Source organism: Oryx dammah, unplaced genomic scaffold (genome assembly GCF_014754425.2).
Source record: "Oryx dammah isolate SB20612 unplaced genomic scaffold, SCBI_Odam_1.1 HiC_scaffold_29, whole genome shotgun sequence".
In the NCBI taxonomy this organism is placed as follows: Eukaryota; Metazoa; Chordata; class Mammalia; order Artiodactyla; family Bovidae; genus Oryx; species Oryx dammah.
The window spans coordinates 54725847-54742460 of NW_024070213.1; the positions used below are offsets into that span (position 1 = coordinate 54725847).

The window sequence follows — 16614 nt, forward strand, 5'->3', positions numbered from 1 at the left end:
ACCCTCTCCAGCATTTATTGCTTGTAGACTTTAGGATCGCAGCCATTCTGACTGGTGTGAAATGGTACCTCATTGTGGTCTTGATTTGCATTTCTCTGATAATGAGTGATGTTGAGCATCTAACACCACACACAAAAATAAACTCAAAATGGATTAAAGATCTAAACATAAGACCAGAAACTATAAAACTCCTAGAGGAGAACATAGGCAAAACACTCTCCGACATAAATCACAGCAGGATCCTCTATGATCCACCTCCCAGAATACTGGAAATAAAAGCAAAAATAAACAAATGGGATCTAATTAAAATTAAAAGCTTCTGCACAACAAAGGAAACTATAAGTAAGGTGAAAAGACAGCTTTCTGAATGGGAGAAAACAATAGCAAATGAAGCAACTGACAAACAACTAATCTCAAAAATATACAAGCAACTTATGCAGCTCAACTCCAGAAAAATAAACGACCCAATCAAAAAGTGGGCCAAAGAACTAAATAGGCATTTCTCCAAAGAAGCTTTATTCTTGATATTTATTTTTTTCATTTGGGCTCCTATACACATGGGGTTAGTAATTGGGAGTAGAGAACATATCTCAAGATGAAGATTCTTAGAACTAAGAGTGAAAATTAGTAATGATAATTCTTGTTATCTGAAAGACAGAGATTGAATAACTATAGACAGAGGTTCCTAACATTGTATAGGAAGTGGTGATCAAAACCATACCTAAGAAAAAGAAAGGCAAAATGGTTGTCTGAGGAGGCCTTACAAATAGCAGAGAAAAGAAGAGAAGTGAAAGGAAAAGGAGAAAAGGAAAGATATAGCCATCTAAATGCAGAGTTCCAAAGAATAGCAAGAAGAGATAAGAAAGACTTCCTAAGTGATCAATGCAAAGAAATAGAGGAAAACAACAGAATGGGAAAGACTAGAGATCTCTTCAAGAAAATTAGAGATACCAAGGAAAAATTTCATGCAAAGATGAGTTCAATAAAGGACAGAAATGGAATGGACCTAACAGAAGCAGAAGATATTAAGAAAAGGTGGCAAGAATACACAGAAGAACTATACAAAAAAGATCTTCATGACTCAGATTATCATGATGATGTGATCACTCACCTAGAGCCAGACATCCTGGAGTGAGAAGTCAAGTGGCTCTTAGGAAACATCACTATGAGCAAAGCTAATGGAGTTGATGGAATTCCAGTTGCTGTTGCTGTTGCTAAGTCACGTCAGTCGTGTCTGACTCTGTGTGACCCATGCTGTCTATGGAGATGGCAGCTCACCAGGCTCCCCCTGTCCCTGAGATTCTCCAGGCAAGAACACTGGAGTGTGTTGCCATTTCCTTCTCCAATGCATGAAAGTGAAAAGTGAAAGGGAAGTCACTCAGTCGTGTCTGACTCTTCACGACCCCATGGACTGCAGCCTACCAGGCTCCTCCGTCCATGGGATTTTCCAAGCAAGAGTACTGGAGTGGGGTGCCATCGCCTTCTCCAAATGCAATTCCAGTTGAGCTATTTCAAACCTTAAAAGATGATGCTGTGAAAGTGCTGCACTCAATATGCCAGCAAATTTGGAAAGCTCAGCAGTGGCCACAGGACTAGAAAAGGTTAGTTTTCATTCCAATCCCAAAGAAATACAGTGCCAAAGAATGTTCAAACTACCACACACTTACACTCATTTTACATGCTAGCAAAGTAATGCGCAAAATTCTCCAAGCTAGACTTCAACAGCACGTGAACCAAGAACTTCCAGATGTTCAACCTGGATTTCAAAAGGCAGAGGAACCAGAGACCAAGTTGTCAACATCCGTGGGATCATAGAAAAAGCAAGAGAATTCCAGAAAAACATCTGCTTCATTGACTATGCTAAAGCCGTTGCTTGTGTGGATCACAACAAACTGTGGAAAATTCCTCAAGAAATGGGAATACCAGACCACCTTACCTGCCTCCAGAGAAACCTGTTTGCAGGTCAAGAAGCAACAGTTAAAATCAGACATAGAACAATGGACTGGTTCCAAATTGGGAAAGGAGTACATAAAAGCTGTATATTGTCACCCTACTTATTTAACTTACATGAACAGTACATCATGCAAAATTCTAGGATGGATGAAGCTGGAATCAAGATTGCCAGGAGAAATATCCATAACCTCAGATATGCAGATGACACCAACCTTAAGGCAGAAAGCAAAGAGGAATTAAAGAACCTCTTGATGAAGGTGAAAGAGCAGAGTGAAAAAGTTGGCTTAAAACTCAACATTCAGAAAACAAAGATTTTGGCATCCTGTCCCATCACTCAAATAGATCTATTTACCATCACTCTATGGCAAATAGATGGGGAAACAATGGAAACAGTGAGAGACTATTTTCTTGGGCTCCAAAATCAAGGCAGATGGTGACTGCAGCCATGAAATTAAAAGACACTTGCTCCTTGGAAGAAAAGCTCTGACCAACCTAGAAAGCATGTTGAAAAGCAAAGACATTACTTTGCCAACAAAGGTCCATCTAGTCAAAGCTATGGTTTTTCCAGTAGTCATGTATGGATGTGAGAGTTGGACCATAAAGAAGGCTGAGCACCAAAATTGATACCTTTGAACTGAGGTGTTGGAGAAGACTCTTGAGAATCCCTTGGACTGCAAGGAGATCCAGCCAGTCAATCCTAAAGGAAATCTCTGAATATTCATTCATTGGAAGAACTGATGGTCACCTGATGTGAAGAGCTGACTCATTAGGAAAGACCCTGATGCTGAGAGGGATTGAAGGCAGTAGGAGGAGGGGTTGATGGAGGACAAGATATTTGGATGGCATTACCAACTCAATGGACATGAGTTTGATCAAGCTTCGGGAGATGGTGAAGAACAGGGAAGCCTGGCGTGTTGCAGTCAGTGGGGTCACAGAGAGTTGAAAGCTACTTAACAGCAACAACAACGCTTCTTAAAAACACAAATTTGTACCCAGCTTGTAAATTTTTATCAAGTAAATCCAGGGAGAAGATAGGAGTATGGATTTTGAGCTAGCACTGCTGGTGATTTCATGGAAGTGCTGGTTATCCTTCCACTGCTTTGTGTAACCAGCGTGTCTATGACCCCTATCATTTTAGGGAGACATTGATAGAAGTGTTACGCAGGAAGCTCAGTGAACAGAGCGCTGTGGGAACTCCTGGAGATCTAATTAGTCGCATGTTCTTTATACCAAGTATTCTTTTTTAATCTAATTGCTATTACTAAGCTCAATTTCTTCATCTTGTACACAAAATTCTTTGTCAGACAAGCACTTGTTGAATAACAAAAATAAACGAAGATAGGAATGAAAGAAAGAGGGAAGGGAGAGAGAAGGAGGTAGGAAGGGAGGGAGGAAGAAGGAAATAACTTATCTTAGCATATCTTAATTTAGCAAATTCCATTTTTATGAATACCTGTTTATTCATTAAGACCTTAAAATTATCTGCTTAACTCAAAGAATTTTGGCAGGGACTGGTATCAAACTCCCTACTCTTTTGTCTCAATTTCTGTTTGAAAAATTGGAATAAAGATTTGCTCATTCTCAGGCTTCCCTGGGGGCTTAGATGGTAAAGAATCCTCCTGCAGTGCGGGAGACCTGGGTTCTGTCACTGGGTTGGGAAGACCCCTGGAGGAGGGCACAGCAACCCACTCCAGGATTCTTGCCTGGAGAATCCCCATGAACAGAGGAGCCTGGCGGGCTACAGTCCATGGGGTCACAAAGAGTTGGACATGACTGACCAACTAAGCATAGTCTTCTGTCATCCGTTGTTCTCACTGTGATTTCTGAAGAATTACAGGAGGCATTAACAACTATCAGCATGTTTAAGTTCTTTTAGTTGGTCCTGAGGTATAGTATATGTGGGCTGAAGACTTGGACTTCATTCATCTGGATGACATTGTGTGTGTGACCTATCTTGAGTTTCAATTCTTCTTTATAGTAAATGATATTCTTTTATTTTCTTTGGAACAAGTGGAAGCAAAACTGGATGTGTTGATTCTTTCTGCTGGCTGTCATTTGTTAAAGTAAAATTATTTTGTCTAAGAAGTTAGACAAGTTAGAGGGCACAGCAACCCACCCCAGTATTCTTGCTTGGAGAATCCTCATGGACGGAGGAGCCTGGCAGGCTACAATCCATGGGTAGCCTTTCCTGTCCTTATAACTACGAATATAACAAGAATAACAATGGTATAGGCTTTGTGTCATCTGTAATATTATATATTAGTTATATAAATGATATAAATTTTCAAACTCTTGAAGAAAATGGCCTAGTTTGGAAGACTGGACACAACCCTGAATTATGTGTTCAGAATATTTTTATAAAACAACCTTTAATTAACTCTATTTCACATCCTAATAGTAATTCTGAATTAGTATTTGTTAACATAATGACTGTTGCACTAAAGTTGCTGAAAATTTACATGTGGTTTTTCCTGAAAGATTCATGTTCAACTATGGAATGGTATCTTTCTCTTTGAATGATTTTTCTATATAAATTTCCTTCTAATATGTCCAGTAAATCTGGATTTTATATTTTTTAAAATTTTATAGATTATATTGCACAGTTAGGATATAGGCATCTTGTAACTTATTGTGTGAATTGAAAACTAAGTTACTGATAGGGTGAAAAGAGAGAAAGAAATAGTTGAGGTTAGAGGGCGTTTTAAGCAAGGATTGAAGGATTCTAGTTGCTAGATGAGATATAATTATGAACAATGTCTGGTTAAAAGACAAGTAAATTGCTGCCTATTAATGACTTATCCTCCATTTCCCCACTATTGTATTTCTCCCTTGTATGTTCTCTTGGCAGTTCTCCAGTATTACACTCTCACAGTTGGAATGATTTATTTAGTGTTTAAAGTCCTAGCTAGACCATTTTCCCCCCCTATACTTAAGCATGTAATAGGAACTCAATATTTGTAGAATGAATGCTTTTTTCAGCTTCTGGTAATCATATCTCTAGTATGTATGGGAGCTAATAATTGTTGAATGTCTGACCAAGGAAATACATGTATAACAAGGACAAAGGCAAAGACCACTATCTTTCCCAGAATATTACTTTCTGTATTGCTTTTAATTTTCACATATCTACTACCCACTCTTGTTCTGACTCCAGAATTTCTTCATTGGAGAGCACTGATGAATAAATTGCCTTACTAATACTGACCCTCCAAGAAGATTTATGTTCTTAAAGAAGTTAATATCTGAAAGACTATATCAATAATGATAAGATTTCATATTGATACACTTTTCAGAGATGGGAATGATATTTTGTGGAATGGAGAATGAGTTCCTTTTGCTTCTAAAACACACATTCATATTCCTGCCCCCTGTCTTTTTTTCCATAGATGTTTTTTGAGCACCTAATTGCTAAATTATTGGAATTAGCAAAATGGTAGAAAGTGATGTGAGGGAAAGGGTTGTTTGGTGGAGAATCTTCCAAGACCAGCAGAGGAATTTGAATCTGACATTTCATCCCAAGGAAATATTGCTTTCTTCAGCTAGAGAGTGACAGCAAAATTTCCATATGTTATTTAGTTAAAGTCAGTGGAACAAACTTTAATGGTATGCTTTTGTATATTTCATGCTTATCTTTAAGAAGACTAAACACAAATTAGGAAATGCTAGACCAATTGTTTTAGCTAAGCAATAGAAATTCAATATTGTCCTGCACTAGGCAGCACAGTCTGATATTTTTATTTGATTATATTATGTAAGTCAAATCTTGTTGTTACAGGTTTATATAATTCACTTAACTATAATTTTAAGAGTTATTTGCAGCATAAGAAAACATCAGAGAAAGGCATAAAAGCAGAGCTCAAAAACAAAACCAACTCTCATATAAACATTTTTTGCAATTCCTTATTTGTTTTACATGAAGTAAAACTATAGTAAGTACAGCATAACCTCTTTACCTTCTACCTTTAAAGACTGCTTCTCTGGAAAGTGAAAGTGAAGTTGCTCAGTCGTGTCAGACTCTTTGCGACCCCATGGACTGTAACCTATCAGGCTCCCCTGTCCATGGGATTTTCCAGGCAAGAGTACTGGAGTGGATTGCCATTTCCTTCTCCAGCGGATCTTCCCGACCCAGGGATCAAACCCAGGTCTCCCGCATTGTAGACAGATGCTTTACCGTCTGAGCCACCAGGGAATTCTGAGATATATGTTAAGTGAAAAAGAAAAAAGTACTTGATAGTTTGGAATATTTGAACAGTCTATTTCCAACAGATATTTTTTTAATGTACATAGAACTTGGGAATAATTCAATACTCAGTAACACTTAGTTCAATTCACTAAACATTTAAGACTGAAATGTTAGCATGATGAACATGAAAGGCTCTTTGCCACTCAGTAGAGTACTCGTATTCTGTCTCCTCCGGATACTCTTTCAGAGTCACCCACTACCTCATATAAGGCCTTAACAGGCTAGAAAAGAGCATCCCACCTTGGATAGACTCAGCCCCCAGACAGAACTATTGCTTGGTTATAGTGTTCAGGCTAGAATTTCAGTCTCCAAATGCCTCCTGGGCCTGGCATCTCACAATCATACACAGCACCTCTGGGTGTTCACTTTAGTTCCCATGTTCTTCCTGGGTTTTTGATGCTATTGTTGTTCATTTATAAAATCGTGGTCATTTCTCTGGGCAGAAAAACTTCTTAAGATTAGAGCTTTTATTTTATATCAAAAGAAAATAAAAAACAGAATGAATGACTGAACAGTAACATGCATTTTTTTTCATGTGTTAACTCATATAATCCTCAAAAGAGTCCTTTGATGTAGGTTTTATTATATTAAATCACTAAAATTAGAAAATAATGTTTAGTGGTTGGGTGATTTGCTTAAAGTTAAAAAGCTAAATGGCAAAAGAACAAACTTAGATGCAAGAATAGACGCCTTAGGTTTAGTTCTGACATCAAACAGCAAGCAACTTTAATAGCCCACTTATTCCTTTGCCTCGAAACAGTAAGTCATCTGAACAACCAAAACTCATCCAACCCCATAAGGTGCCCACCAAGGAACACAGAGAGCTGGCTCGAAGTGGTTATTTGAATAATTCAAGGGAGTATTTTCTGTATTTTGCTTCCCTTTGGGGTTCTTATGTCCTAAAGGGAAAAATTCAAGAAGTAAAATAAAGGAAAAGTTCTGGGCTTGCTTTATCCCTTATGAAATAAAGGAATCAATAAATGTTGGTTGAATGTTGAATATATTTGCTATACTCAGAAGTTAGGTATGTGCTACAACACTTTAACCTGGGAGATAGAAAAGAAAAGCAAGAAGTCCTCTTGTTTTTCTGATATAGAAATAGGGCTAGCCGATGAGTGCCTTAAAGGAACCTATCTTTGTGCTTTCAAAAAGAAAGGATCAAGTAATTAAAATGTCTTATACAATTAAGAGTATTTTAGGAGTATATCAATAGTTCTATGAATTACAGTAGTCTTCTTTCTCACTTCCAGTAAGTTTACCCAATGATAAATGGAGCCACATAACCAAAGAGACAGATAATTTACCTATGGCTCAGAGGAGAGCTACAAGAATAGTCAAATAACTGGAAATTGTTTTGCAGAGGAAGGGATAAAATAGCAGGCTTTTTATCCCGAGGAAGGACTTTTGAAAAAGCATTTTTGAAAACTGGACAGAAAATAAATACAATTGAAAAAAAATCTGATCTAATTCTTCTATGTGTCATATGGAATCCTAGGAAGAATCATTGCAATAATGATCCAAAGTAACATTCAATGTAGCAAAAGAGATGTTTGGTCTTAAATGTAAATGCGTTTAAGTATAGAATGTCCAAATTAACAGGTCAAAGGAAAAGTATTAATATGTGTGCACTTTCTAACAGTAAAAAAAATAGGCTAGTTTGTAAATACTGTATTCTTCAATGAAGAAAACAAAAATCAAGAATAAAATGTTGGATAGTCTTATCAACCAAGTCACCTTTAAAGACTGAATTTCAGGATAGCAAAAATGTGCAACAATTAAACTTGACACATGTAACTAAAACATTCCTTGTTATACTAGCAGCAGTACTTTTATTAATAGAGTTCACAATTCAAAGCACAACAAAGAATTATATATTAGTATTGGTAGGAATACCAAATATTATCTCACAACTGCCACTATGTATTTGTTCTTATCTGACACAATCTGCACAGATCCAGGCTTGCTGTGTTTGATACAATTCAATTCTTTCCTCAATGAGCTTCTTTCATGATGTGCTGTTCCTGAATCTGACTGGAGACAGATTTTGGTAGATACTGGTGATGAGAGATACGTTTTATGTGAGGATGATGTTGAAGTTTCTCCTTTAACTTCTGGTTATAATCTGTGGCTGCTTTCTCTCATGATGTAGGCACCTAACTTTTCAGAAGCATTAGCTTTCCACAGATGAATGTTCATTTCATCAGATCCACACATAATGTACTTGCTGTCAGAAGTCCATTTCACACAGATAACGTGTTGCATTCTCTTTGTGTGATAGACTTCCTTGCTTCTACTTTTGTCCACAGGAAAGATTTGAATAGATTTGTCAAAACTAGCAGACACAAACTCTTTCCCAGTGGGTGAGTAACCCACATCAAGTACTGCGGACACATGATGCATGTGTACCATTATAAGAATGTGCAGTGCATGCATATAAAAAGTATATGTTATAATCTTTGCTGCAGTAAAAACGAAAGCTTCCGCAGGGTTCCAGCAAATTGTATTTGTTCTCATATCTAAGATGACCTTTTCCAGAGGAGTAGCTTGCCTCATATCATACCGTGCTATATTCCTGTTAGAAGAACAACTTCCCAAGAGAAATGTCTCAATTGGGTTAAATTTAACACTGCTTATACTGTCAAATCCTCAAGTCATTGAACATATAGGATTGGTTCTTTGTTCATCTCAAATGTCTATTTGCTGTCCACATGTGGCAAAACAGCTTTTTTCCCAGTGATGATCAATTCCTGTATATGCTATATTTCCTAATATTGTAGGCAATGGTTCCTCCTCTTCTCCATAGCTTCGTCCATCCATTTTCCATTGCTTGGCAGTTTTGTCATCATCAACAGTAAAAAATCAAAGTCACACAAAAGTGAGTACATATTCCTCGTAAAAAAAGACCTTTATGTGCTTGTATTGTACAAATATATTTTCATTTAGTGAACTTCCAAATTTTAACCTATCTCCATCACATGCCCCAGAAAGGACATTAGCCAGACTCTCTGGATGCTTCACCCAGCAACTGACTCCATCTCAGTGACCATCCAGGGAAGCAAGGAATGGTTTTGCAAATACCTGTTCCAGTTTGGTAGCATTTAAAGCTCTTACATATTCCTGCTGCTGCTGCCGCTGCTGCTAAGTCACTTCAGTCATGTCTGACTCTGTGCAACCCCATAGACAGCAGCCTACCAGGCTCCCCCATCCCTGGGATTCTCCAGGTAACACTGGAGTGGGTTGCCATTTCCTTCTCCAATGCATGAAAGTGAAGTCACTCAGTCGTGTCTGACCCTCAATGACCCCATGGACTTCAGCTTTCCAGGCTCCTCCGACCATGGGATTTTCCAGGCAAGAGTACTGGAGTGGGGTGCCATTGCCTTTTCCGCTTACATACTCCTGTGGCACCTCAAAATGATGTAAAGTAGGCTCATGGTTTCTTGGCACTCTCTGTAAGTCCAACTTGGTTTCACAGATGTAGTTGTCTGGGTTCACGCTCAGAATCTTTACTTTTATCTTGCTGCTAATCCTCTCCGAATCTCATGAGCTTTCATCTCTAGGTCCCGTTGCCAGGGCCTCCTCCACCAACACATGCCACTTCTCCCAAGTTCCTTCTTTTATTAATTTCTAATTTTATTATTTTTGGTCAGAGAATATATTTTGTATGACTTCATTCCTTTCAAATTTATTTGTACTTATTTTGTGGTCTAACATACAGTTTATTCTGGAGAATGTTCCATGTTCACATAAGAATACTGTGCCTTTGGTGGAATGCCCTATAGCTAGATGTCTGTTAGATCTAGTTGGTGCTGTTCAAGTCTTCTTTTTGCTTCTTGATCTTCTGGCTAATTGTTCTATTCATTATTTAAAGTGGAATATTCAATGCACTGATTGTTGTTGTTGAATTGTGTATTTTCCCCTTCAATTCTGTCCATTTTTGTCTCATGTGTTTTAGGACTCTCTTAAGTGCATGTGTGTTTATATGTTTTGTTCTCCTAATGGACTGACCATTTTCGCTTTATAAATATATAAAATGTTCTATTTTAAATCGCTAGTAACAGTTCCTGCCTTAAAGCTTCTTTTGTCCAGTGTTAGCATGGTCACTTTCTATTTCTTTGGGTTATTGTTCTCATGGTATATCCTTTTCTATCTTTTTATGTTAAATCTATTAGTGCCCTAGAAGATAAAGCATGTCTCTTGTAGATGCTATGTAACTGGATTATTAAAAAAACAAACAAACAAAAAAAACTATCCTGCCAACATTGCTTTTGGTTTGGAGTGTTGTGTATACTTACAATTAATATAATTACCAATAAGGTAGGACTTAATCTCCTTAATAAAATGGAAGCATTTTATTATTTGTTTTCTGTGTATTATATACTTTCTCTTCTCTTTCCTTTTCTCATTTACACCTTTCCTTTGTGTTAAAGATATATTTTCTAGTTTAACATTTTAATTCCCTTGGAGCTTCTTGCATTATTTTTGTTATTGTTTCTATTTTCTTAGTGGGTCATTATAATTAATCAATTCAGTTCAGTCAGTCAATTCTGCCTGACTCTTTGCGACCCCATGAACTGCAGCACACCAGGCCTCCCTGTCCATCACCAAATCCCGGAGCCTACGCAAACTCATGTCCATTGAGTCGATGATGCCATCCAACCATCTCATCCTCTGTCGTCCCCTTCTCCTCCTGCCCTCAATCTTTCCCAGCATCATGATCCTTTCAAATGAGTCAGCTCTGCACATCAAGTGGTCAAAGTATTGGAATTTCAGCTTCAACATCCATCAGTCCTGCCAATGAACACCCAGGACTGATCTCCTTTAGGATAGACTGGTTGGATCTCCTTGCAGTCCAAGGGACTCACAAGAGTCTTCTCCAACAACACAGTTCAAAAGCATCAATTCTTTGGTGCTCAACTTTCTTTATACTCCTACTCTCACATCCATACATGACCACAGGAAAAACCATATTCTTGACTAGATGGACCTTTGTTGGCAAAATAATGTCTCTGCTTTTTAATATGCTGTCTAGGTTGGTCATAACTTTCCTTCCAAGGAGTAAGTGTCTTTTGATTTCATGGAGGCAATCACCATCTGCAGTGATTTTGGAGCCCCCCCAAAATAAAATCTGACACTGTTTCCACTGTTTCCCCATCTGTTTGCCATGATGATGGGACCAGATGCCATGATCTTCGTTTTCTGAATGTTGAGCTTTAAGCCAACATTTTCACTCTCCTCTTTCACTTTCATCAAGAGGCTCTTTAGTTATTCTTCACTTTCTGCCATAAGAGTGGTGTCATCTGCATATCTGAGGTTATTGATATTTCTCCCAGCAATCTTGAATCCAGCTTGGGCTTCCTCTAGCCCAGCGTTTCTCATCATGTACTCTGCATATAAATTAAATAAGCAGGATGACAATACACAGCCTTGATGTACTCCTTTTCCTATTTGGAACCAGTCTGTTGTTCCATGTCCAGTTCTAACTGTTGCTTCCTGACCTGCATACAGATTTCTCAAGAGGCAGGTCAGGTGGTCTGGTATTCCCATCTCTTTCAGAATTTTCCACAGTTTATTGTGATCCACACAGTCAAAGGCTTTGGCATAGTCAAGAAAGTTTTTCTGGAACTCTTGCTTTTTTGATGATCCAGCAGATGTTGGCAATTTGATCTCTGGTTCCTCTGCCTTTTCTTAATCCACCTTGAACATCTGGAATTTCACAGTTCATGTATTATTGAAGCCTGGCTTGGAGAATTTTTAGCATTACTTTACTAGCATGTTAGAGGAATGCAATTGTGCGTTAGTTTGAGCATTCTTTGGCATTACCTTTCTTTGGGATTGGAATGAAAACTGAACTTTTCCAGTCCTGTCTCCCCTGCTGAGTTTTCCAAATTTGCTGGCATATTGAGTGCAGCACTTTCACAGCATCCACTTTTAGGATTTGAAATAGCTCCACTGGAATTCCATCACCTCCACTAGCTCTGTTTGTACTGATGCTTCATAAGGCCCACTTGACTTCAGATTCATGACTTAAAACAATCTATTTTGAATGAACACCGACATAATCTCAATAGTACTCAAAAACTTTGCTCCCGTATCGCTTCATTTCTTATCCCCTTTTGAGTTATTTTCATACAACTCTATATTTCATTACATATTTTTACATTATAAACAATCAACCCACATTTATAATTATTGTTTTATGCAGTTGTTTTTAAATCAAATGTGAGGTGAAAAGAATTAAAAATAAAATACATTCATATTGTGTTTCATATTTACCTATGTAGCTACTTTACCTATGCTCTTTATTTCTTCATGTGGACTTGAGTTACTCTGTAGTGTTCTTCTGTTTGGGGTTGAAAGTCTTTTAGTATTCTGCCAATAGAGGAGACATAAGAGATGTGGGTTCAGTTCCTGAGTTGGGGAGGTCTCCTGGAGGAGAGCGTGGCAACTCACTTCAGTATTCTTGATGGGAGAATCCCATGTATAGAGGAGCCTGGTGTGCTATATAGTCCATGGGGTCACAAAGAGTTGGACGTGACTGAAGCGACCTAGCATGTATATGGACACATTTCTTCTTCTTCTTCTTTTTTTTTTTTTTTTTAGGACACAGCTACTAGCACTTCTCTAAATTTTTATCTGGAAATGTCTTAATTTATCTTGAGTCTCTGAAGTATAGTTTTGCTGAATATAGAATTCTTGGTTGAGTCATATTTAAATTTAATGTTAAGTTGAACCAATAAGCAGATAAACTCAGATAAAGCAGAGTACTGGCAAGGAGTTTACTGAAAGGTGAAATAAAGTAGATAAGATTGGTAAGCTAAAGACTAAACTAAAAAGTTTTATTCTGAGTAAAACTGTTTGGAAGGTACTCGAGTTCATTGACCATGAGTAATGTGAGAATGATGATGTCTGAAGATTATTCTAATGGTTTTATGTAGAGTGAAAAGAAGTGAAGCTGTACAAGAAAGGAGATGAGTTTAGTGGCAGTGCCAATAATGTACATGTGTGATGCCAAGGCATGTCTTAAGATGTCTTAACAAGGCAGCTATTGACATAGAAACACAAGGGTAGATCAGTCATAGGATTTGGTGGTGGACTGAATCTGTGGAGGAAGAGAATAAATGAGTTTCAAAAGATATAAATATTGCTGCTCTGCTTCGTAAAGATGATGGTAGACTAATGTTAATGAGGATAATGAAAAAGCAGATGTGTGGCAAATTTTTATTTTGACATCTTATTTAACTAACAGTTTCTTCTTAAACTTCTTGTACCAGACATGTGATCATAAAAAGTAAATTAATAGTTGTGTTGTATTTTAAAAACAGGGTCTAATACCATCAAAAGCTAAATAGTATTATGAGGCTTCCTAAATCACATTAATTTAGAAAAAAGAGAAGAAAAGGAAAGGTTTTTTTTTTTTTTTAATTCTAAAGATATTCCAAGATGTTTATTGTGTTAACTTACTTTTCTAACATGTGATTCTCTGGCAAAGCAGATGTAAACAATCTACCTTTTTGTTAGTACAAAAAAATTGAGATTTAATTACTGGGTGTAGAAATGATAGGTTCATAGCCTTGAATGTGTATTAATAGAATGTTTTAATAATGTATCTTTTATAAGTGAAAGAGTCTTGGGTTCAAATTTCTCACTTCTTAGAACACAATGCTTTTTTTTTTTTTTTTGGTCAGTGTGTGGATTCATTATTGTTTTTCAAATGATTTTCCTCTTTTATTTTCCCATAGCCCTTAAGGAGAAAAAGGCAATAAAAATGAAATGACTGTCAATGAGATGATTGCTTTAATCTCTGTAATTGAGAAATGTCAATTCCTGTGTGGGATCAAAGTCAGATTTCTGAACTCTTCCCTAACCTACAAACGTTTTTCATTGAGTTGTTCACTTCTGTATGTACATCTAATAAGGGAGATAGTAGTACATATTCTCATGTTGCCCTTGTACTATAGTCTTCTTCAATAATATTTTAAATAATTATGTTATTCATCAGTGTTTATATTCTTCCAGATTTTCCAAACATTAAATTACAGGGACTTCCCTGGTGATCCAGTGGTTAAGACTCCATGCTTCCAACAGAAGGGTCTCCTTGGGGAGGCATTGGAATCCTTAGGAAGTAGAACAGCTATTATAAAATTCATATTTTTATTTGACAAATATTTACTGGATGATTACTCTTGTCCTCTAATAAGGCTATAGTCTGGAGCTATAACACCTAATTTTAGGGATGGTATGAAGCTATAGGGGGTTTCCTTGGTGGCTTAGTGGTAAAAGATCTGCCTGCCAAAGCAGGAGATGTGGGTTTGATCTCTCAGTCAGAAAGATTCCCTAGAGAAGGAAATGGCAACTCACTCTAGTATTATTGCCTGGAAAATCCCATGGACAGAGGAGCCTGGTGGGCTACAGTCCAAGGGGTCACAAAGAGTCAGACATGACATAGTGACTAAACAACAACAATGTGAAGCTATAGATTGCAAACTTGACCACTCTATGGAGGTACTATATAGTGCCTGCAATTTCATACAGGCACAAAGCTTGTCTATGACTGACAGGCTGGCTAAGTTTCTTCAGTCATGTCCAACTCTTTGCGACCCTCTGGACTATAGCCCCCCAAGGTCCTCTGTACATGGGGATTTTCCAGGCAAGAATACTGGAGTGGGTTGCCATGCCCTTCTCCAGGGGATCTTCCTGACCCAGGGATTGAACTCATATCTCTTAGTCTCCTGCATTGACTGGTGGATTCTTTACCACTAGCACCACCTGAGAAGCTTGTTTGTAGATTATATAAATCATGGGTCCTAGACATCCATATCCATTTTTATCATTTTCAAATGTATATGTTTTGCTATGATTAATAAAGTATAAATTTATTGTCACTCTTTGCTCATGTATTTGTTTCAAACAACAAATTCTAAAAGTATAACTTATCTACTGGAGTTGGGCAGAGAATGCAGGATTCTTTTTCTGTGCTTCATCTTTCCATGTGGAGAGATACTGATCAGTTTAACTGGGTTTCTCTCTGCTCCTACTCATTCCTCAAGAGAGTTAATATGATATGTAAATTTGGGAACAGGAAATGAGCATTGTCCTTTTGATCTTCTCATCTGCAAAGAATATGTGTAGTTGAGCTTAGTAGTAAGGATCCTATCTGTCCAGGCTTGGGAGACCTGAGGCTAAGTCTGTCTAATTCTGGGATGTACTAGTAAAAAGCCTATATTGCTTTGTACCTAAGCCATGTTCTCTAGTATCTGCTCTGTTGCTCACCAGTGTTGACATTTTAATCCATTTGCTTGAGTTTTTATCCATGGTTTGGCTAACTGCAGGCTCTGAGCCAAATCTGACCCACGCAGGCCAAATCTGGCGAGGCTCCTCTGTTTACCTCTTTACATGTGTGTGTCTCTTTATTGCTACAACAGCAGCTTTGAATGGTTGCAACAGAAATCATATGGCCTGAAAAGCTAAAATATTTATTCTCTGGCCCTTTGCAGAAAAGATTTGTCAACCCCTAGACTCCTATCTATAATTTGGGCAGAGTAGGAAGACGTTATTTATTACACTCCCAAAATTTCTAAATTAATTCTGATATGACAATGTAGGAATTTATAAAAATTTTTACTTTGAAAAACATGCTTTATCATTCAAAATGGTAGAAACCCTTTGTGTAAAAACGGAATGGACTTAGAGATGAGAGACTGCTATTTAAGTAACAGAAGGATGAGTTGATGAAGTTTGAACTCGTTTGGTGATGATAAAAATAGAAAAATAATACTGGGTTTAGGAGTTATTATGAAATGCAAATTTTATAAAAGTTGATGACTGCTTCTTTATGGTAACAGTGAACATGGCAGAACAGGAAAAGAATAATGTCTCTGGGAGTTTGAACCTAGGCGACTGGATGAATGTGCTAGGGGCAGTATGTAATGTATTTTCTTATTTTGAGCTGCCTTGCCTTTGACCCTTTAAGTCACACATTCACTAACATCAGGAATAAAGACCCAAAAACTAGTTATAGTTGTCACCCCAGACTCTTCACTATTACCAGACCTATCAAACTGGACAGATGACTTTGTAACTTTAACATCAGTCTAGCAGTTTGTTCTTATAAACTTGGTGATGCCCTTTGTCTTCTCATTAAGTCTCAGTTATTTTTCTAATAGGTTTATCTCCTTGCTTTCTATACCTAGTTGTGAATACTCTTATGTATGTATTGGATTGGCCAAAAAGTTACTTTGGTTTTTAAGAAAACATAAAAAACATTTTTCATTTTCATCACAAATTTCATGGAACAACATATTCACTGCTACCTTCTGCCATTTTCTGGGCAACTTCATAATTCCATCTTACACAGATTTTTTTTTTTCTTTTTGGGCAAAAAACTGTTCCAAGTTCCTTTTTACAGTCTTCCAGGGAAT

General features: G+C 37.3%; 1 protein-coding gene and 1 pseudogene across 7 annotated transcripts in view; one reads left to right on the forward strand and one right to left on the reverse strand.

Annotated features, from left to right (window-relative positions):
• Positions 1-16614, forward strand: part of ANKS1B (ankyrin repeat and sterile alpha motif domain containing 1B) — a 1164007-nt gene that overhangs the window by 387176 nt on the left and 760217 nt on the right. The gene's annotated exons all lie outside the window — the stretch shown is intronic.
• On the reverse strand, positions 8096-12296 carry LOC120857544 (annotated as a pseudogene).